Here is a 10,635-nt window from a genome sequence, read left to right on the forward strand (position 1 = left end):
GGTATGAGGACAAGAAAGGGTTTCCATTTCTTGATTTTTGTGGCCTCTGAAAAATGCCTTGGTTACCACACCCAATTTTCAAGGTGACTAAGAAAGCCATCAGCCATGATGATTTCCTCCTCACAGGTGGGAAAATGGCCCACGGAAACGTTGAGCCTGAGGTTATGGAGGCTTATAGGGCTGAAAGTCCAGAAAAAATTTCAACGCTATCTGCTTTTAAGGGAACAAGTAAAGATTATTTTTGTTACTCAGGCTATGAGGTCTCTGCCACACAGCGCCTGCTACCTTCGAAGTTTCCCTTATTGATGTTCATTTTAAGCCCCAAGTAATGTTCAGATTGTTGTGTAAAACTCTAAATCATCTTCCAAAAGAAGGTTATGCCAAACCCGTCTATCTGAGTCCTTGCTACTAAACGGCTCATCTCCTTGCTCAAAGGCAGTCCTTCAATCAGTTCCTCTGGCATTCTTACTAAAAGAAGGGAAGCTGATGGAGTTTGAATGCTCAGACCTAAGCAGGATTGGCAGAGGAAGAGTTATCCACAAAAACACATCCAATCAACTGGCTTTGATTAACGTGAAATATGGGAGATTCTGAAAGGCATCTTTCACGAAAAAGAGATCAGAAGAGACTACACTCAATTACATTTCCATGACCACTCATGACAGAAACCAACCCTATATCCAGCTGAAATGAATATAAATAGGGAGAAACTGCCCTGAAAGGATTGAAAATTAAATTACTGCATGGAAAGCACGCACCTTGTATCGAAACAGAATTTTATGACTGTGCCATATTTGTCCATTCATCAATACAATTTGAAATGATATTTGTGATCATGTCTCAAGAATCTTAAATGCTGGCATTTCTACAACTGGTATAAGAAAAAGATAAAAACGAAAACAAAACCACAAACAAGCAGATGGCTCCCTGGCATGGCCATCTATATGGTAATGAGGAATGAGGGGAATCTCCCAAAAGGTATCCAGGATTCAAGGATTAATGCCCCAGGGTTGATTGATATAATATACATATACACATAATAATCACATATACATGATGATTATATAATGTATACATATACATATTATTTAATATACACTTATACATAATTATATATATATAATCACTATTGTACATAATAGCCATATACATATATGGCTGTCCTGTGCGGTAGTGAGGCCAGGGCAAATTCCTCTTAGCACTGACATTCCTGGCAACCTAATCAATAATCAGTACTTTATTAAACAGTTGTGATTTTGTAGGCAGCATCTATTTCACTCTCCAAACTTGAATATCTACTAGAATACACTTAAAAGGCCAGTGCTGGACACATTTGTTATTAATTTAATACATAATACGTTGAGTTTATCTATCTACATTATATATATATATACATATTCATCATCTATATGTATCCATCTTCTAAACTTGTCTTGTTTGAATTATTGTCCTTTGCTTGCTTTAACTGTCAGAAACTGAATGTGACATCTAGCAACTTCCACATCCAGCATCCCATCCTTAGCCATCCCCATCCCACGCCCATCAGCCACAACAAATCTACAGGTTTTCAGTATTCTTGATTAAGCTTCACAGCAAAAAGTAAATCTGATCAAGTCATCCTGTAATGGCAGTTGCTAAAGAGGCTTACAATGAATTGACAGAAGAGTTTTGAGAAAAAAAATCATCACTCCATATATCTCTGAAGAATGCACAGGAAACATGTTTGAAAATTGAGCGTATTGTAGGCTGTATCGTAAATCACAGTAAATTCCTCAGTAAGTTCTGGTGGAATTGGGACCCAGTTTCCTATGGGGCAGTCAGCTGATTACAGCATCCTTATATTGGATTTTCCTGGTTCACTCTATCAGTGCCACTCTCCTGCTCCCTGGAAACCATCCCAAATAAACCACAGGTGTTTTCTTTTGCACGTATTGTCTCCATCCTGCTCAATTTGGATTCTACACTCAGCAGTCTCTCCTAAGAGCACAGATTTGTCCTGCAAGGGAGCTGTAGTTTGTTTTGAGAGTTCACAGATCCAATCCACTCACCGATAAAGTGAAGACTGGGAAATGTTCTTCAAGTTTTTCTGTTCTCAGAACAGCCAACTGCACTTTCCTGTGAAAATGTGGGAGCAGTTTAGAGGTTTTTGGCTACCAGAACTCTCAGAAAACCCTCTGATTTCCTTCCATTACCGCCTGTGGTAGTTGCTGATCTCAAGCAGGTAAGGTTTCTGTACCTAATTCATGCCAACCAATTGCATTTGGGGGTTCATGTGAATACTTTCTCACCTGACTTTTATTGTAGATGTTGTCTGCTCATTTGGCTTTGTTCTCCTACTGGCATTCCATTCCATTCCACAGCCACACAGTGTGGAAAGGATCTACTTAATAAATGATCTGTAAAATTGGTGATTGAAAAAAAATTGGTGATTGATCATCACTCTACAAGACATACTCAAATAAGCTGTAGATGAATTGAGATGAATGTTAAAATGTAAACGTAGTGAGAAGAAAAAGTAAGTAGTGATGTATCATATTTGTTAAGAGGAAATTGGTTTTCTAAGATTAAAACTCTAGAATACAAAGAAAAAACATTATAGACTCATCTATATAAATTTTCAAAACCTGATATAAAGGAATGACAAACAAATTAAACAATAAATAACAGGCAAGAAAAATATTGACAGTTAAAATGGCAGGCAACTGATTAATAATTTTAATATATAAATACTATGGAACAAATCAATATGGATGATACTACAACCTGTATGGAAAAATGAGCATGAGCATGTAATTTGTTGTAAAAGAAATACAAAGACTAATAAACAATGAATAATTGTTAAGCTCTCTAGTAAGCAAAAAATTGCAAATTAAAACAACAGTATAGTATCTTTTTCCCCAAACTTGCCAGTATTTAAAAACCAGGTAATGTCTTTTCCTAGAAATGATGCTGAAGAACTGGCATTTGCAAGGACTGCTACTGAGAATTAAATTGGCACAATATTTCTGGAAGGCAATTTGCATTAAAGGGGGTGGTAATCATTTTGCAATATGTAAGTGTTTCAAATCAACATATTGCACACCTTAAACTTACACAACGTTATATGTCTATTATATTTCAATAACCTGTGGGTGGGGGGAAAAGAACACAGTATTACCCGGTAGTGTTGCCAAAAGGATTTAAACGTGTGTCTGATCAAGACTTTGGGTCCAACTACCAATTTACAGGACATACAAAAGACAGAGGAGCAGGCTGACTTGAGTCAGTATCCAGTCTTTTCTACTTCTAGCATTCCCTTTCCTCCCTCCCTCCAGCACACAGATTAAACATGAGTCTGATCATGTTTACATGCAATCCATAAAACTATAGGAGCCATAAAACTTCAGGAACCTTGTGTTTGGGGCTCCCTCAGCAGTCAGACCACCCCCAAGTCTGCACTGATGCGCTTGAAGCTGCTGGGTATGCAGTCCATGGGGAAAAGTGAAATAGGATGGGGAAGGGGGGAGTTAATGCTTTCTCTGGGTTTGGCCTCTTGCTTATGCTATCACAGCAAGTGATGAAAGGCTTCACTGTTGCTTGCACTTTGGCTTGTTGCTTTAGTCACTCTAACACCTGACAGTTCAGCTCTCTACAGCTCAGCTGATCTCCTGACAAAACATACAATCATGATAACCATGCTTTAAAGATATTTGGGGTTAATTTTAGATCCAAGATCCCACATCATTATGAACTATTTCTGCACTTAATAATAAATGCTTTCATGCTTGTTAAATCTCCTAAGACCACCCACTGCAGCCAGATAACTTTATATTCTACTACAGGTCATTGTAGCCTTGATAGCTTGTCTGAAGTCCACTAGCAAGAGATATAAATCTTCCTATACAAACATACGTGTTAATTTGAGACTCCTCTGTTGTTTATATGTCTTGTCCGTTAAACTTCCCTGTATCTTGTCCAAATACTTCTCTTCCTGTCCTCGACAGCACCCCCATGAGTCTCATCTTACCTACCATTCAAGCTAGAACTGTAATAGAGTGAAAATACATTATCAGTCTGCCTATCGCCCCTTCCTTCAGGGAAAACATCCTTCTTATATTCAGGGTTGTCAAGATGGGAACAATACCGACCACATTTTAGTCCCAGAGATGGGCATGTGACCCAAGTGTGGCCAGTGGAGGGCTCCAGCCCTATGGTCACAATGATGGTTTCAGAGACGGTTATGTAAGCCAGGCTGAATCACAATCTTCCCCAAGGAGTTTTTTGCCATGGGTATGGGAAAAGATTCTTTTTCTTCTTCTGGGATCTTGAGTTCTAAAGTCTATAAGTTCAAGCTACTTTGAGACACCTTCCTTGACTAGCAAAAAATTTCTGCTATAGGAATGAATAAGGCCAACACTCAAAGGAAACAGAAGAAGAAAATAAAGAGATTGAAAAATTGACTCTGGTTCCAATTATACCCAAAGTGTACCTCAATTTTATAGTTACATGAATCAATAAGTTCATTTTCCTTTGTTTTAAATCAGTGTGAGTTGAGTTCGTCAATTGCAAACACAAAAATTCTGATTAATACATACAGTACATCACAGTTGTGTGTTTATTTAACATAATGCTTTCCTGGATAATTGTGTCAATGAGACTAGATCCAAAATTGAAACCCTAAAGTGAAGATAATAGCATTCAATTAACTCTGTCACATATTCATTTATTCAACTGTCATTATGGAGGGTGAGATTTGAGAGGGACGATAAGAAATCATTTATAACATAAAGCTCTGATGTCTGGATGGCACAGTTCTAATCTCTATAAGATGAATATAATATGGCTATTTCTGCTTGAGAAATGAGTGGTTTCTGCCTAATTTTGAATTTTTGCCTTATTGTGTGCTCTGAATCAGTACTTCTGTGAGTGGAAAATATTAATTCTCATCAGAACCCATTTGAATTCTGACAATAGTTGTGATTTGTATTTGCATCTAATTACATTTTACTAAAAGGGACAAAACTGGTTGTAGCAGAGATGGAATCCTATTGAGTCTTTAAAGATACAGGAGTCTACAAAAATTACAGTAAGAGTCTGGTGAAGTTGGAAGACAGTAGGTGCTTGAAGAGCCTCATGTTTTCACCACCTGAATGTAATGTAAGATGTGACACATGCTGGATGTGAGCATTTCTTAGCCCTGGCTTCTCAGTGAACACACACACACACACACACACACACACACACACACACACACTCTTGTTGCATGCCTTTAAACACAACATTCACACACATGCATACTTATACACACATGCACTCAGATTCTCTTTCTAGCTCCTTGAATACCTAGAAGTTACTGGCCACACTTATTATCCAACCAATTAAAAGAATGATTAAAGAAGCTACAAAGTGTTAACATGTCTGTAGATTTACTCATTTCATCTACCCTTTGTGATCTGCTCCAGGCTTTCAACATCTTTAAGACAAACACTGCACAATTTATTAAAAACATACCACATCCACCCCAAATTTTTGATGGCTGCGTTAGATCTTTTAGACAAATATCCATGATATTGTTTTCCACATGTTGGGAAAAAAGTTTTATTTGAAGAAGCTTCGTGATGGTCCTGATTCCTCTGTTTTTGCATTCATTCATTTCCAACAAGTTTTTCAATAGATTTGTTTCCAAAATCCTGCTGCATATCAGTATTCCCTGGGGAGCTTTCTTGGGAATCCGGGTGTGGAAACCTCTGCTCTACAGCCCTGGCACTCACCGTGTGGTCTGAGGACAAGCAGCACTGGCATCACCTGGGAGCATTTGAGAAATGAGGACGCTATGGCTCCATTGCAGACATAGTGAATCAAACTCTGCAACAAAGATCCCCACGTGAGTCTATACACATTAGTGTCCAAGAAGCAACTGCGGAACATGGTCAACAGAACTGGATCCTCTTCTCTCCGCTGCTATTATCCAAAATTCTGACTTCTACCTCATTAAGAACGTTATAGTGCACTTGAATTTGATTTATTCTTCATCTGTACTTCGCTCCAAAAAAATTTAAATCTTATCTTTGACTGCAGGTAAGAATAAGGCTCCGACTTGTAAAGGCCTCTTTGATGTCTCATTTTATTTTATTTTCAGAAGCGTATTCCCCACAGGTCTGCACCACTAAAGTGTCCTGAGTTTTTCCTCCTGCATTTCTTGACCTTTGCTTCCCATGTAGGTTTTACTTCCAAGGCTATTTCATCTTAGCTGTGACCTTGCCATTCATCTCCTGCTACCTAAATTTTCAAAATCTTTCCTTTGACAGTCTTCCCAGGCTTTTATCTGGGCCAGCTTTAATTCTGGGCTAATGTGGAGACCCATTTTCTGTAGGCTCTCAGGTTAGATGCAATGAAATATTCCAACTTCAGATTTCATTCCTAGGAAATTGTTTGCCAATATACACTTTCTGGCTGTTCCTACTTGACTTCAAAATGTCTAGATAAAGGTGATTCATCAATCACCTTGACATTTTATCTTCCCAGTGCTGGATGCTTGGTGTTACTCAAACCATCTTCTTGAGGATTCTCAATTTTCCACTTTCCATCTGAATATTTTGATAGATGCAGGAAATTGAAAACACACAAAAACAGTGATTGGCTTGCTATAATGATAGCAGGAGGGAGCAAGCAATGGTAATCAGAGTGTGAGGGTTCTTATGAGTGAATTCTGCCTCAGTGTCGTCACTTCCAAAGACCTGCACTGCCACTCCCTTTCAGTCACCTCTCCCATGGTCAGACCCTGGACTAGGCCATTATCAGGAATTGTCCATATTTGATACCCCAGATGCCAATTTCCCACTGTCTGGGCAAAAATCTTTTGTCTGTCGGACTTGTATTCCCTCATCCGTGCCTGTTGACCCTGATTCTGGCTGAAATCAACCAAAATATCAACTCAGCCTTTCAGCAGTTTCCACAGGAAATCAAATTGTTTAAGCATGTCATCACATCTGAGGTCATTAGTGAAGATGTTATGGAAACACACAAAAAAGGTTGCATATGGTAAAATATTACTGTTCTCCAAAGTCCAGACCTCCCCAAAGAGGGGTCTACCCTTCTCACACCTACTGCCTAACCCACAGACTCCTCCCCCGAATCCCCCCTCCTCTCCTACTCAAGACTTCACTCAAGTTCTCCCATCTCTTGTGCAAGGAAAGTCCATCCTGCTCCCAGCTCCTACTTCCCCCAAAGCCAGAGTATCCATTGAAACAAATGTCGAGTATGCTGCAGAATTTCAGGAATCAAGACAGGAAAACGTATTGGTAAAGGATGAGGCCAAACAGCCAAGAATATGAAATGATGAAGGAGTTCTGAGGGAAAGGGTTTGAGAAAGAATCCATTAGAAATCAAGGTGTGTTTGCACCCTCCGTACCGCAAGCTGACCTAGGTTTTGCATCACTCATCCTCAGTGTCTGAAAACTATATGTAATCAGTATAACTGAAGTATTACTGTGGGTAGGTATCCATCCATTAGGACTTAACAGCATAGAGGTTAGATGCAAGAGCTCTGGAATTCAACTGCTTCCTTAGTAGCTCTGAACACGTTACTTACCTGCTCTGTGCCTCATCTCTAAAATGGGGGTAATAAAAGTACTGCCCCCCCGCCTAGGGCTTCCCTGGTGGCGCAGTGGTTGAGGGTCAGCCTGCCGATGCAGGGAACATGGGTTCGTGCCCCGGTCTGGGAAGATCCCACATGCCGCGGAGCGGCTGGGCCCCTGAGCCATGGCCGCTGAGCCTGCGCGTCCGGATCCTGTGCTCCGCAACGGGAGAGGCCACAGCAGTGAGAGGCCCGCGTACCCCCGACCCAAAAAAAAAGTACTGCCCCCAAGGCAGCTGCAGCATTTGTAGAGAAATGATAATGAAAATTGGTATATAGCATTGGGTCTCCCAGGTGTCTTTAAGCTGGCAGTGTATTTCTTTGTTATTTTAAAAATACAACATTCTACATTTTAGGTAGAATTTTTTTAATAGCCTAAAGAAAGGCTACATGCGTTTTGACCAGAACAAAGAGGTGCAGGACTTTTATATAAAAGGGATCATCCAAAATTAGTGTAGTTCAAAATATTCATCTAATTTTGAGGGTTCCAGTAACAGGTGACAATTTAACAATTTTTGAAAATGTACTTTGAAATTGGTATTGGCATAGTTACTCTCCTTGAGGTAGGATTTTAAAGCTTTTCCCACACGGGCATTCTATCTGGCTTGGGACCAACCTCAGAACAAAGCAGAACCACCTCTTACGTGCGCACAGTTGCTCAACTGTAGGTGCCCTCAACAGCTTGCTTGAAGGAACTCACTTTAAAAGGAGAAATTGTATAGTTTTAACGGCATATTAATTTGTATAAAATAACCTGCTATTGCAAAAATAATAATAATAATAACCTGCTCTGCTAAGAACCACAGTGTTTTGATTTGGTGCTTCGATGATACTTTTGGCGTGAAAATTAAATTTTGTAAACTAGTAAAGTTATCACCTTCCTTCAATTTATACTTCCAAAAGTCTTTATGATTTGGTCTGCTGTACTCTGGGTTGGTTATGCTCACTGAAAACATAGTCGTTACCTGGGAAAAAAAGTTTAGCATAGAAAGTAACAGGAAAAGTCTACGGTAAGAAAGTTTCACATACGTTAAATCGGAGTCCAAAGAAAAGTAGAGAGAGTGAGGAAGAGGCAATACGTGATGAGATGGTGACTATTTTCTAGAACTACAGAAGGATAACAATCACGTACTCAGGGAGTTCTATGAATCCCAAGCAGCAAAATGAAAAGGATGCCACACCTACAGAGACCATGGTGCAAACTCAGAAAACCAAAGACAAGGAGGATGTCTTGAAAGCAATTAAAGAAAAAAATGCATATTATCTGTGAAGAACTGACCGACAAGAATACTTTTCAAGAGCAATGAAAGAAGTCAGAATGTAATGAAATTACTGGTTTGATGAGTTTTTAAAAATCTAGAAGTCTATGTCTAGCTAAAATATCCATAAAGAAGGAAGTTCAATGAAGATATGTTCAAACAAACAAAGACTGAGTTTTCTACTAACAGACCTACACGAAAGGAAATTCTGAAGGATGTATTTCAGGAAGAAGGGAAATAATCCCAAACAGAAGGTTTGAGATGCAAGAAAAAATGAAAAATAAAGGTAGTAGCAAGTATGAGCTTAACTTCAAATAAATATTAATTATGCACGTTAATAGTGATTATAATTTCTTATGGTTTTAAAAATATATATAGAATTGAGATGTACAACAACACATGACAGCATATAAGTCAGAAGAAGTGTGAATGGATTTAAAGTATTCTAATGCCCTTATATCAGCACACAACGCAATAGAAAAAGAGAAAATGACTTGACCAGGCAAGTCACAACATAGGAAATGCAAGTATTAAATAAATATATGTAAAGGTGTTCAATCTCGTTAGTACTCAGGTAAATGCAAATTTCAACCACCCTGAGATATCACTACATAAGCACCAGAACAGCTAAAATATAAAGAAATGATAATAGCAGGTATTGACAAAGATGTGAAACAATGGAATATTTCAAACATTGTTCATGAGAATGAAATTGGACAACAACTTTCAAAAACAGTTTAGGAATATCTACTAAATTTGAAAAAACCCATACTACATGATCCAGAAAGGTGTGTACCCTGATATACACAGATTAGATAGACAGATAGATAGATAGATAAATCCAAGTGTTATATATCCAACAGTAATATGGACCAATAGTTATGTAAAAGAATGTTCACAGCAGCATTGCTTGAAGTGGTTGAAAAATGAAGACAACCCCCAAATCCTCAATATGCAATGGTTTTAATGAACTGTGATCTATTCACGCAATTTAAACTTGTACAAAAATAATGTTGAGCAGGGCTTCCCTGGTGGCGCAGTGGTTGAGAGTCCGCCTGCTGATGCAGGGGACATGGGTTTGTGCCCCGGTCTGGGAAGATCCCACGTGCCGCGGAGCGGCCGGGCCCGTGAGCCATGGCCGCTGAGCCTGCGCGTCCGGAGCCTGCGCTCCGCAACGGGAGAGGCCACAACAGTGAGAGGCCCGCGTACCGAAGAAAAAAAAAAAATAATAATAATGTTGAGCAAAAGAAGGTGGACACAAAACAATACGCACTCTATGAGTTCATCTTTTAAAAATGCAAAAAGCAGGGAAAACCAAATATCATGCTTAGGTGGAAAAACTATAAAGCAAAGCAAGGAAGTGATTCTCATAAATGTCAAGAGGGCGGTTACTCTTAGGGGACGTTTTCAAGGGAGTTGATGCTTCAGCTTTGACTTGACGAGTGCTTACACTTACACACCGAGCGGCTAAATCTCTGTACACTTTTCTGAATGTACATTATATTTCACTATACAAATGGGTTGTTAATAGTCTTTTTATGAAGTGTTAACTTGTGTAAGTTACTTAACCTCTCTGAACTTTAGTTTTCGCCTCATATTTAGAAATATATAATAATATCTGTGGTATTATAAGAGCTAAAACTTCTGACTCTCATAGTACCTCTGAATGTCATAATACCTCCATACAGGTATAGAAGTTTCTTTCAATTTCCCCTCAACACCATCCTTTTACTACTTGCCTTGGTCATAGATGTTATTCAC

Source organism: Neophocaena asiaeorientalis, unplaced genomic scaffold, assembly GCF_003031525.2.
Source record: "Neophocaena asiaeorientalis asiaeorientalis breed wild unplaced genomic scaffold, Neophocaena_asiaeorientalis_V1.1 scaffold59, whole genome shotgun sequence".
Lineage (NCBI taxonomy): Eukaryota > Metazoa > Chordata > Mammalia > Artiodactyla > Phocoenidae > Neophocaena > Neophocaena asiaeorientalis.